At 44.2% G+C, this 13,550-nt stretch overlaps 1 protein-coding gene and 1 long non-coding RNA gene across 15 annotated transcripts in view; one reads left to right on the forward strand and one right to left on the reverse strand.

Annotated features, from left to right (window-relative positions):
• DAB1 (DAB adaptor protein 1) overlaps nucleotides 1-13,550 on the forward strand; it is a 1,027,070-nt gene that overhangs the window by 809,829 nt on the left and 203,691 nt on the right. The window lies entirely within an intron of this gene.
• LOC111095948 lies at nucleotides 1,355-12,208 on the reverse strand. Of its 2 annotated transcripts, XR_005359720.1 has the most exons (4): nucleotides 11,923-12,208; nucleotides 10,961-11,149; nucleotides 8,424-8,491; nucleotides 1,355-5,942 (listed from the first exon to the last, which is right to left on the reverse strand). It is a non-coding gene; the product is annotated as an uncharacterized LOC111095948 (long non-coding RNA). The 2 variants fall into 2 exon arrangements; XR_005359719.1 differs by lacking the exons at nucleotides 1,355-5,942; nucleotides 8,424-8,491 and adding an exon at nucleotides 9,053-9,536.

Here is a 13,550-nt window from a genome sequence, read left to right on the forward strand (position 1 = left end):
TTGTTTGTCTTTCTTATTAGACCATAGGCTTTGTGATGACACTCATTGGTGTTTATTGTAAACCACTGAGTCTAGACTAGTGCCACGCATGCCACTACATTCTAACAGTATTTGTTGAGTGAATGAATGATTGAATCTGTATTATTCTTTGAAATCCTGTCTGTGTGAAGTGGTGTATTTCAATTCCGCTAGGGCTTAGGATATAAATGCATTTTGCATTGAAAGTATGGAATGGTTTCTTGGCAATATGGGTTACAATTAAGAGTATGGGCTTTGGATTTAACAGCAGTTGGATTTAAATCATTCTTGTCCTACCACCTATACTTATTGGTGGTGTGACTGTTTACTTAACCTTTCTAAGCCTGTTTGCTCCATTATAAACGTTGATATAATCTTACCACTCTTGAGTAACAAGATTGGCTTGGTTTTTCAGAGGCTTGCCTGGTGGCTCTGTTGAGAATCATTTGAGATGAGTGAGTATGGAAACAAGGGAAACAGCATAGGAGATGAATATGGGCTAAATCAGAGTTGGAATAGTGGAGGAGTTGAGATACAATTAAATGCCACATGGATTTTTAAAATAGAGCTTGCAGATTTTATTAGGAGTTTGGCTTTGGGGCACAAGAGAAAGAGTAATCAAGAGTGACTCCAAGGATTAGGACTGAGAAACTAAAATGGATTGCCATTTACTGAGATGGATAATATTGAAGGAAGCAAAGATTGGGGAAATACTAGTTGGGATGTTAAGTTTGAGATGAAGAGTAGATGCCAAGTGTGATTGTGAAGGCAGCTGCTGGATAAAGGAATGTGGAGTTCGGGAGAGTGGTATCTGTCACAGATGGGGATTTGAGAGGCTTTGTCAAGGAGATACCATTAGAAGCCATTTGGATAGAGGAGAGGACCTACATAATGAGTTTGAGTGGAGCAAGGAGAGTTTCGAGGTCTGAGCTTTGGGGCATCTCAACGTTTAGAAGTTGGGGAGATGTGAAAGGAGCCAAATAAGAGTGGCCATTGAGGGTGGAGAAGTCCAGGAGAGTGAGAAGCCAAGAGGTGAGGGGTTTTCAAGAGGTGGGAGTGACCAAATGTGTTCATTGCTGCTGGCATGAGGGTAAAGTGAGGACTTAGAATAGAATTGATCAATATTAGACAACATGTAAGTAGTCTTGTACATGATATTCAAAAGGTATGGTGGAGCTTGACCCAGGAATCTTCTGAAAATTCCTTTTATAAAAAAGAAAAACTAAAACAAACAAAAAAACATCATTTTCTCCACATTGATCTTTTAAAAATTTTAATGAATCGTGCTTTTCAAAGAGGATTGATTTGCACATGGACACTCTAGAGTTTGCTCTCACTTAGGTGTGCTTTTTATTTTAAAGACTTTATTTCTTTGAAGCAGTTTCAGGTTTACAACCAAACTGAGAGAAAGGTACAGAGATTTTCCAAGTACCGCCCTTTATCCACGTATGCATGACCTCTTCTATTATCAGTGTTACTCACCAAAATGGTGTATTTCTGCCAAAAATGAACCTGATTGACACATCATAACCACCCGAAGTCCATTTTACCTTAGAGTTTACTCTTGGTGTTGGACATTCTATGGGTCTGGACAAAGCTATGACATATATTCATTTTTTTAATATCATAGAGGGTATTTTCACTGTTCTAAAAATGCCTTCCTCTGCCTGTTCATCTCTCCCCTGCCCACACACATACCTTGGACACCCACTGATCTTTTTGTTGTCTCCATAGCTTGGCCTTTTCCAGAATGCTGTGGGCTCAAAGACTGTGTGGACTCAAAAGACAGGCTTCTTTCACTTAGTCATATGCATTTAAGGGCTCATTCCCTTTTGACTGAATAACATTCCGTGGCTTGGATGTACCACAGTTTATTCATGCATTCACCTACTGAAGGACATCTTGGTTGGTTCCACGTTCTGGCAATTTTGAGTAAAGTGATATAAACATCCATGTGTAGGTTTTTTGTGTGGACATAAATTTTCAACTCCTTTGAGAGGTTGCTGGATCAGATGGTAAGAGTGTGTTTAGTTTTGTGAGAAACCTTCAAACTGTCTTCCAAAGTGGCTGTGCCATGTTGCATTCCCACCAGCAATAAATGAGACTGCCTGTTGTTCTACGTCTTTGCCAGCATTTGGTGTTGTCAGTGTTCCAGATCTGGGGCATTCTAGTGGTCGTGTAGTAGTATCTCATTGTTGTTTAATTTGCATTTCCCCAATGACATACGTGGAGCATCTTTTCATGTGTGCATTTGCCATCTGTATATCTTCCTTAGTGACATGTCTGCCAAGGTCTTTAGCCCATTTTGGTAGCTGTGCTCTTTAGGAATGCATCTCTTTAGCCCCATCTTTATCTTCAGTTGCACACTCTACTACTCCAACCCTTTGACTTTATGTTTATTGAAATTACCTGTTGTCATGTCTAGCCTAGGTCATAAGCTCCTAGAGGGCAGGAACTGTAACTAATAAATCTGTTTCCTGTGTGCCTACCACCTGCTGCTGTGGCTGTCTGTTCATGAAGGTTTTATGGGACAGAACCTGCCAGTTGTGAGGGGTGGTGTTCTGTATCCTTGGTGGATGGGTAGGCAACGTTGGAATCTGTAATTACATTTCGATACCAATTCTCCGACGACAACTGGGTAAAAATTCATTCCTGACATTTAACTATCCAGTTAGCATAGATGCCACAAGTAAAGGGCTCGGTCCCACAAGGTTGCCCCCACTTCAGATCCCAGGTATCCCCAAGCAATCCACACTTCTGCCTGGATGACTACAGATTTAGGGGTTCCCATGACCCCTCAGGTTCAGACTTTCTTAGAACACATCAGAGAACTCAGGTAAGCACTATACCTGTGATTATCTTTTAATTATAAAGCATCTAAACGAACAGCCAGATAAAGAGATATATAGGGCAGCAAGATGGCCAATGGGAGGGTGTGGGAGCTGCTTCCATCCCTGTGGAGTCAGTACGTCAATATGTCCATCAACCAAGAGTGTCCCTGAAATTCATTGTTCCCAGTTTTCATTTATGCTTCATTACACTAGCATGATGGATGACATCGACGGCCACATGATTGAACCTCATCTCCCCAGAGGCCAGGAGGCCCAGCTGAAAGCTCCAGCCCTTTAATCATGTGCTTTGCCTTTGTGATGATCAGCCCATCCTGAAGTATCTCAAGGCCTTGCAGGAGTCACCTTATCAGCATAATGGAATACTCCTATCACTCGGGGAATTCCAAGGGATTTTGAATTCTGTGCCAAGAACTGGGGATAAAAACTATATATAATTTTATTATACCGCTGCGATGATGGTAAATGGGACATAGGTAAGGATTGAGCTCCAGGCCTGCCCTGAAGGGAGATCCTGTCCAGAGTAATACAGAGGACCCTGATGTGACTCAGGCTGGCACTGATGACCAAGGTAGCCCTCGATGCTAGCTGGTGTTGGGTGGGACACGGGAGTAGGACTGACTAGTTAGTCAGCAGTGTCTTGACTCAGAGTGGTTCACCCTTTGGAAGCAAGCCTTCCACTGATGCCACAAGTGGGGTGGGAAATAGGCCAGCCCTATTCTCCAAACAGAGAGGTTGTTAAGATGCATGTGGTGGGCTGTAATCAAGGACGGCCATAATTCCAGCAGAACTCAGTTGGTCACCAGGGAAGAAGAGTGGCCAGAGTAAGAGAAACTGCTTTTTTTTTTTTCTTTTTTTTTAAGGACTCAAACCATGACCAAATTCTTTGCACACTCCACAGCAATCCCTGGAGGTGGTGCTTCAGTATTGGTCTACATAAACTTGTTGACTTGCTACTAGTACCAGGCACTGGAGTAGGTAGACCCTGGGGATAAGATTGTGAGTAAGCCTGAGATGGTGCCTGCTTCTTAAGGAACTTGCAGTCTAGCTGAGGATAATCACAAGCTGGCTAGGACAGTAAAATGTGCTAAGCATAATGCAGGGAGCTTTGGAAGTGCATGGAAGGAAAGTAGTATCACAAAAAGCAGAGAATAGTAATTTATCTAAGCCACAGAGTAATAGGGGTAGAGCCAGGAACTGAACCCAGGTTTTTCTGACTCCAAAGCCAGTTCTTTCCACAATCTTAACCCTGCCTCACCTGAGGAAGCTTCGTGGTGGGAAGAAGGCAGGCAGTATGTTAATTGTAGCTCACCCGAGGGCTATGGTGCTAGGACCAGCTCCAGCCCTGCTCAGTGGTGGGGTGTGATGGGCATGGTAACCGGGTGGAACTCAGAGAGCACCCACTGAAGAGCGTATGTGTTGACTGCTGAGTAGGGTCATCCCAGCAGAATCCACTGAAGACCTTTCTATGCGGTTATTGCAGCTCCATCATAGCATGGGTGCTCCTGCAGCCTGTGCTCGCCTCCTCCCTGTGCCTGCTGAGGCAGCATGTCCTGGCATGGTCTTGGCTTCCAGCCACACTGCTAACAAGGAGGTGGATGCCCTGACGGACCATTTCCTCTGTCTCCTTAATGAATACCTAGCTCTGCTGAGCATACAGACTAGAGACAGGGCTCTAGTCTGGTCCCTCATAGCTCAAAGAGAAAGTAGCAGACATGGAACTACAGTGCCTCGCGGTCAGTTTCTGAGCCAGCAAGGCAAGTTTCCAGCTTCTGGGGAAGGACCTGGGCCACATGGTCCTGGCAGATCCCGTAGTTGTGGACAGAAGCCTTATAGTTACCACACGAATCATCCTCTTCTGTAATACCTATTGTTTTGGAATCTCTGCTTTTAGCTATTTTCTTCTCTCTTTTAAAAATAAAAGCACTTCACGAGGTGGCCACTGCATGTGCTTTTGGAAACCTCTGCTGCTGTCCTGGATGGTGTTTATTCCCCGTGGCCTCTGGATGCCTCCTCCCTTTTGCTTCTCTAACAAGTGACTGCACTGATTGTACTCTGAACAGCGCTGCCTTTGGTTTCCCGCCAGCTGAAGCAGGAGAGAGATTTCAGTGGCGGGAGGTGTGTGAAGAGTTCCCCATATGGCAGCTGTTGGGGATTTTCTCCCGCAGGAGCATTCAGAGGCAGGACTGGGAGATTTTAGCCTGCTAGGAGTTAACTCTACAAGGCTCCACAGGGAAGCCAGGCAGGTGCCGTAATGCCCCAGGAAGTGTCTTGTTTGGGGCAGCTCCACCCAGACTCAGGTGTGACATGCGTTATGTACAAGTCACAATTATTAATAATAAAATATGATCAGCTGTAATTTCTTCTTAAAAGAAAAGCGAGACTGGAGATAGGGTTATTCCTCTCATTAACTGCCATGATGCTCGATTGTTTCACTTCTTACATGGGGGAAAACAGAGAATAGAGTTACAAGCGTGCAGGGCAGTAAGCTGAATTCTCTGTACACCTGGGAGAATGAGTTGCCTTATGGGAACGCCTTCCCTCTGTCAGTCTATAGAGAAACAGACGGTGTGAGGCTGGGCTGTGATGGATGAAGTCCAGATTCCATAGCTTGGCATACCAGACCCCTGTCTGGGCCATTCTCTCCTGATGGATCTCTGGCAGTCCTTCAATCACGTTCTGCACTCCAGGCATGCCGACCACTGAGCTGCCAGTGCGCCCAGCCGGCTCGGCTCACCTGCTTCTGGACTGTGTCACCTGAAGCTCACTGTGCCCTGCCCCCCCCACCTTTTGAGGGACTACACTCAGCTGGGCTCACCCTGACAGCTCAGTATCAGTGACCTTCTCCGCGCTTCCACGTCCCTGTTTCTCTCTGCCACAACACTTGGGACTTTGATATCACTCACCACATCAGCATGGGACCAGAATTTTCTATCCATAATGGAAAGGAGGAGGAAGAAAAGAGGAAAATGAAGCACAAACAGGTAAGGTGTCCTGTGTACCTGGATCTCATTCACAGCTTTGCCGAGTCATTGCAGACAAGTTTCTTCACCCCTTCATCCTTTCTTTCTTCAGCTAGAAAAGAAAAAAAAAAAAGGGGAATGACAATAGTAATAATGCTTTCCTTCCAGATTCATTGCAAGGATTAATGAGAAAACATTTGTAAGGGGCCCAACAGTGCTTGGCCCTTGGAAGGCAATAAATAAATGCTCGTTCCTGGCTTGTTTTTCCCAAACTGTCACTTTGGGCAAGGAAAAATAAAGAGAAATTTATGTGAAAAGAACTAGGAAAAATAGTGTATAAAACAAAAATCAAAGTTTAACTACTGCCCATGTCAGGGTAGACCATTTCTGTCCTTTAAATATGAAGCATAGGGTGATGCTGCAGTTAGGAGATGGTAAGTGGCATATTTGGTGACAGGAGAGATATGTACTTTTTGTTTATCCTTCTCTGGGAAAACTGACCACAGATGATGTCTCTGTTTCTCAAGGCCAAAGTACGGAGAGTGTGATTCTCCAGAAGGCACAGTTTAGTATCCTTGTACTGTCATCCTCAAAGGTCTTACCTCACTTATTATTAGCTCAGGATGGCAAAACATGGAGATTTAGGATTTCCATAAATTGACAATTCAAGCCCCATACGTGCTGGACAGTCTAATTCCAGAGCATCATGATTTTCTGAAAATATTTCTTTATTTATGTAGAAGAAATCTCTCCTATTACTGAGCAGGTGACCTTGGGCATGTCTTGCAGCTTCTCAAAACTTTAGTTTCCCTGGTTGTACAATGGATGTAGTACTACCACCAATGCCTGGTATCGGGAGATTGCCACACAGGGTCACACATCTTGATGTGTGTGAAGGCTTATGTGAAATCTGGATGTTTACAGTTGTCAGTTCTGGTGACAGTGGTTGCCATCCGTCCCCACGTCAAGCCTCACCCCACCTAGCCCTGTTGGAGATTTTTGTCTTAGATTTCAGGATGAAACAGTACAGCCGAATGTCTGATTTACAGCTCAGGACACACAGTCTATGGGTGTTACTACACTAGTGTTCTTGAAAGATCCTCTTGGCTTTCCAGAAGGCCTAGCAATGTGACTGCAGCCCAAAGGAAGCCCTCAGAGAACTTTTGACTCCACGAGGATGACCATGTCATAGCTCCAGCTGCACAGTTTCCTATGTTTTGGCAGCCTGACAGGCAGACACCTATTCCTAACAGCCTTCAATCAGGGCCGGTCCAGTTTGTTCTGGAGTGCCTCTACCCTAGCATGTATGTGTGGACAACCATTCTAGGTCCTCTGAGATCTTCCTTCAGAAAGCTCATGGTGTGGTGCATTACTTAGCTCTTGCTACATCACAGATTAGCTGTGAACTCAGTGGCTTGAAACAGTACATCAGTACATTGATCGTCTCAAACTTTCCACGAGTCAGAAGTCTGGCCTCAGATTAGCAGAGTCCTCTTCTTGGGGTCTCATGAAGCTACAAGGCGTTGGCTGGGCCATGTTCCTTTCTGGAACTTGAGTTCCCCTTCAAGCTTAGGTGGTCACTGGCAGAGTAAAGTTCCTGTGGTCAGAGGACTGAGTTTCCTGTTGTCTCTGCAACTGTCATCCAGGAGCTGCGCTCAGCTCATGGAGTCCCTGCTGCTTCCTGCCCTATGGTCCCCTCACTCTGTGGGAATGTCCTTCCTCAGAGAGTCCAGCAGGACAGTCTACACTCGGTCTGCTGAGATGGAGTTGGAGAATTTATGTAATCACAGGAGTGGGGAGCCAGCCCATCACCTTTGCCATATTCTGTTGACTACAAGCAAATCACAGGACCTGCTAGCACTGCAAGGGGAGAAAATTACATGAGGTTATGACTCATTGGGGGGGGGGTCACCTTAGGATAGATTGACCACATACAGTATTGGAGACCCATAGGGTATTACTCCAGATAAAAACATTTTATAGTATCGGTTTGCCTAACCTGAACTGGTCTAATTTGAAATGAGAAAAATAAGAAAAAATATTGTGGGGCTTATAAAGCCATATCTTTTGAGGTGATCCTTCTGTATGTTCGTGTTGAAATGCCTTTCTTTTATGAAAGGACAATTATAGTAGATATATTTTTAAAAATATGCTTGATTGGTAAAGTAGAAAGAAAACAGGATCCATGTGAGTTTATTTATTTATCTATCAGAACTTCATTGATCTGTTAAAGTCCAAAACTTGAAACTGTTCGACATATCGGGGCTTCCTATCACCAACCACTCTAGGGGTCCCCCATTCTTACATCTGTACCATAGAAGAATGAAAGTTCAGCACGATTCCCTTAGCTTATGTACGAGCCAGGAATTTTTTGTCAGTGACTGTCCCCAGCACGCAAAGCATTGTTTGACAATTTTTTGATGCTACAATTCCAGGCCAGGAGTCTCTGATCTGGTTTGGTAAGACCCTCCCCACATCTCTGCCACCGTCTCCCTGAGAGAGCAAGGGGAGCAGAGGCTCAGGCACTGTTTCTCTCCGCCAGAGCTGCTGTGTGAAGCCAGCGCTTCCCCTCGCACCCCACGTTGGCACCCACCTCTCTCCACGACTCTCATTTTCTTTGTTTTGTAGTCACTGTGAACACAGAGCAGGCTGTGGAATGTGCTAAAATGTGGGTTATGGAAGCAAAAAGGAAGGAAAAGATCACTTCACCTAGGATAATAAATACAGAAGATTACTTATAAGAGATGTTATCTGTGCAGGGTTTTACAAAAGGGGTAGGATTTTAAGTGGTAGATGTGGCAAAGTGGGTGTTGCAGGTAGATGCAGGCTTTTAACCCAGAGGATGCAAAACTAGGGAATGCTTTCTCTCCTGCGTGCCTTTGCACAGACTGTCTTCTGCCCTCTGTGCCTTTCCCCAGTCTTGTCCTGTTGGCAGATACCATAATGGACTCTCAAGATACAGCTCAGACAACTCTCATTCCCTGCATCCCTAGAGCGTGCTGTCTTGCTGTGACATGTCTATAATTATAGGTCTCCCTTGCTAGACTGAGCTCCTAGGGGCCAGGGTTCATTACTTGTGTTTTCACCCCCAGTGCCTAGCAGCGTCTGACACCTGTACCCACATTTGGGTGAGTGAATAATGGATGTATGGTGATTGCAACTTGAGCAGAAGCTATAGAAGGCATAGCTGGGTGGCAGGGGCCAGATGGGCGGTATATGTGATCGGACCTTAGAAGAGTTTCAGTGCAGATTCAAACCTTTATTCCTCAGCTTGAGATGTCATTGTCCCCAAACAAGACAGTGATACCATCAGATCTGTGACTTGGAGTGAATCCATTTTATCAAGAGAATAAAACATGACTTCCAGCTTGCACCTTCTGTGTCCCTGTGATTCCATGAACGGAAGCTGAAGGTTTGCCAAATACCGTTTACGATCTCTCCCTGTCACCCGCCCCACTTACATGGATGCTTTCTGTTTCAGTGTCAGGTTTCTGTGTTTTTTGGGAATATTTCTTCATGTTTTCTTTTGGGGTTCCTGTAAAGTCAATGACGATGCCTATTGGAGTCAGCTCAGTGTCGTGTTGAACCAATAGGGACGTGCTATTCAGGGCCTGTGTGTCCACTGCCTGTGTGTCCAGTGTGCCTGGTCCCTTCTGGCATGCTGACTTTCCCACAGTCTTCAGGAGGTTGAGCCAGCAGTCCTAGACTGAAGATCAGAGTCCTTAATGCACTTCAGTGTAGAACTTAAAAAACATAGATTTTTATTTTAAGTATTACTATCTTCCAGGAGCTTTAACAAGCCTTTAGGATGCTCAGTCACTTAAGCATTGTGAAGGAAATAATAGGTATTTCAGGAGGAAATTGAAAGTGATGTCCTCCTTCCTAAAGGCTAGTGTTATTTTTTAGACATTCTACCAGTAGGAGTTATTGGTGCCAGCCTGAGAAGGCCAGTTTTATAACCCATGAAACAGATCCACCCAAGATCCAAGAGCTCAGCTGGTGGTGGAGTGGGAGTGTCACCATAATGCCAGACACGAAGTCCCTGAGTAGCCCAGTAAGTATCTATCTGTGTGAATGAATGAAGTTTACGTAGGCTGAATTTCTACTGGAGCCTCTCTAATAGGAAATTAGAAGAGACACTGGTTTTATTTATCTTTTTTTTTTTCTGGGTATACTTTGTTGATGGTACATGACGAGGTAGGGCTCCTGGTTTTAGAATGAAGAACAAACAAGTAAAAGCCCCAGCCCTGCCAGATATCAAGTACTCTTGGTCTGAGGGTGGTTTCCAAAGCATTTCTGATTCCTCGTTTTCTCATATTTAAAAATGAGGACAATAAAATGTTTTACAAGGTTCTCTTGCAGGGAAATGTATATGAAAGTGCCTCATCATCTGTGAAGTGGTATAGAAATAAAAGGGCTGATTATAAACATACTCACTGTATCTTACTATCTTGCACTTTATGATAGGTATTTCTGAGTATGCCTTTTTCCCCAAAACTAAATTAAAAATTCCTTGAGGCCAGGGACCTTGTTTGCTTGCCTAAACCCATTGTGACAATCTCATCCAGAGCCCAAAATGGCGATGTGTCATCTAATAAGAACATGTTTTACTTATAGAGAAACTAAAGAGAATATTTGAAAATAGCACCATCCTTGGAGATCTGGGACACACTCATAACTCTTTGTGTCCCTTATGGGGCCTGGCACAGTGCCATAACCTAAATGAGTATTAGTGAAATTAGAATATTATATAATTGTATAAAGGTGCCACATTTCTTGACTCCCCAGTACACTCTAGACACCACACTGGAGACCTTACATACATGTAATCCTTGCAGCAATCCCACAGAGAAGGAACATTCACTCTATTTTATAGAAGACTCTGGAAGGATCAGAAAAGATAAGGAAACTTCCCAAGGTCACACAGCAGGTAAATTAAATAATAAAAGCTGAGCCCACGTATTAGATTTTTGCAGGTCATTGTTCCTTCCCTAGCCTCTCTAAGGGTCACAGCTCCCCATGCAAACAGCCGTTGAAGTGTAGAAAATGCTAAGAATGGATCAGGGACATCTGTTTCTGGAATTAATTCTGATTAGTTCCTTTCCATCTCCCAGCTCTGGTCTGACTTACCTGGTTTTCCAATCAGATCAGCCCTGCACTTCAGATCCCAAAGGGGTTTCAGAGCCTTTTGTGGACATGCTGATTGCAAACAGAAGGATATCTCGCCCAACTTCCCTTTTCACAGACAGCTGCCTGTCTGGGCTTGGCTTTGTCCAAAAAGGGACTTTCTGAAATACACAGAGGTTTCCCAGTACTGGTCTAAATTTGGGCAGAAAAAAGAAAAGTAAGGAAGAAACCAAGTGTCTGCCTGGGTCTGGTTGGGGTGAATCCTGGAGAAGAAAGGAGGCACTTTTTTTTTTTTTTTACTTTCAGTGATCGTTGTGTTTTCCATCAGGAGTAGGATGACCTTCTCAGAAAGGTGATAGTACCCTGATTAGAGACCGTCAGAGCCGACTAGACACTGGATTAATGGGGATTTGATAGATTTCTATAAAGAGCACTTGGACACAAAATTCACAGGCCAACACAAAGACATTTTTCCATACTTCAAAGGTTGTGCACTGAGAGAGTTTCTGGCCTTAGGAAGCTGCTATTGGACATAATTCAGGGAGCAGAGCGTACAGGTGAACCTACCAAGGCAAAGGCTGACAGTCTTGGGAGGTACTTTTGTTTCCTCTTCTCCCACATTCTAGGGATGGTGTCAAATATGGGAACAGTTGGTTTGTTCTAGCAAGTCCTCATGGGGAACAAATGGTTCTTTGCTTTTATTAAGCCTCTACTAGCACATTTTTCCCTGATTGTCTTTACTTTCCATCTGATTTGGAAAACATTGCTTTTTCCCATGCCTTTTTCATATCAAGTTAATATTATGCATCCATCACAGTGCAGGAAGCTGTGAGCTTGCAGCTCAGGATCAAACCCCAAATGTAACAGTCTCACTGAGGTAAATGGACCCTCGCAGGGCAAATCTGCGTGTGGAAGAGCCTGTAGCAGGGTCCTGAGACATCAGTGATACTCAAGTGATTATTTACCTCATTGTCTCCCAGTCTGAAATCCCACATTTCCCGTCATGCACAAACGTGATGAATCCTCAAAGCGATTTTCACATTTTCACTACGCTTTGTTTAGTTTTGTTGTTCTAAGCCGAAAGGGAAATCATGCTCTCTCCTTCTTAGGCTTCTTTGCTTTGGAGTGGAATTTATCAACTCCCCGCGGCCACACTGGATGGCTCTTGTTTGCACTGGTGAAGAAAATTGGGAAAAGAAACGACTTAGTAAGTGCAGGGGGACAGTCTCTCCTCTGTCAGGTTCTTTCTGATCTCCCTCCAACCAAAGGGCAGTCAGAGTTCTGGAACACTCTCTCCTAGGTGACCTGATTATACTTTGTGTCCCTCTGCATTACACTGACCTTCTTGCACATCTGTTTCCCCAGCCACTTTGTAGCTACTGAGGGCAGGGACTGGTCACTCAGAGACCCCAGGACCTAGCACAGGGCTTATCAATAGTACTCACTCAGTGAATGGTGGAAGTTTATGGAGAAGGAAAATCAGAGATATATATAAATAAGATATGCATGTGTGTATAAGACAGAGAGGGAGGGAGGAGGGGGGTATTTATAGGGAATTAGCTCATGGGCTTCTAGAGCCTGAGAAGTCCCACGATCTGCCATCTTCAAGCTAGAGTCCCCAGAAAGCTGATGGGGTCGCACCAGTCTGAGTCCAAGGGCCTGAGAACCAGGAGCGCTCATGCTGTAAGTGCCAGTCTAAGGGTAGGAGAAGACCAATGTCCCAGCTCAGCTAGGCAGAGGAGAGGGATTGCCTTCATCCACATTTTGGTTCTTTTATTCAGGCTGTCCTTGGACTGAATGAGGCCCACTGGCATTCTGGAGGGCAATCTGCTTTATTCAGGCTACTGATTGAAATGCTAATCTCTTCCAGAAACATCCTAACAGACACATCTAGAAATAATGTTTAACCAGGTACCTAGGCACTCTGTGGCCCAATCAAGTTGACACATAATGTGAACCATCACAATAAGCAAGAGAAAGAACAAAATGGTGAAGTGTTAAGGGGGTTCTGGGTTAGCGGAGCCACCTCATTTTATAAGTGAAGCAACAGGGTCTGAAAGAGCTTACCTGCCTGGAAGGTAATGCTACCTAAGCCTTGTTCTATAGGTTAAATGCTTCCTGCTTCCTCTCTTATTTTTTACCTAAGGAGGAAGGTGTATTAATACAACAGTGTTTTCTTGTTCCTCCTCCTTATGGATCTGTCCTGGGCCCAGAGGTCAAGACCCTGTCCTTCCTGACCCCTGCACTGTAACTGCACTGACCAGTATGGTGGCCACTAGCAACATGCAACTATTGAACACCTGATGTGTGGCTAATCAAAATGGAAATGTGCTATAAATGTAAACTACATGCCAGATTTCAACACCTTGGAACAACAACAATAAAAATGTGAAGTATCTCACTGATAATTTTTTATATTGATGACATGTTGAAATGATGCTACTTTGGATACATCAGGTTAAGCTAAATGTATTCATAAAAGTCCACCTGTTTCTTTTTACCTTTTAAAATGTGGCTAAAAGAAAATTTCAAATTCCATCTCTAGCTCAATTTCTGTTTCTTTTGGACAGCGCTGCCCTAGGTCGTCGTCCCA

This window comes from Canis lupus, chromosome 5, assembly GCF_011100685.1.
Source record: "Canis lupus familiaris isolate Mischka breed German Shepherd chromosome 5, alternate assembly UU_Cfam_GSD_1.0, whole genome shotgun sequence".
Classification (NCBI taxonomy): Eukaryota; Metazoa; Chordata; class Mammalia; order Carnivora; family Canidae; genus Canis; species Canis lupus.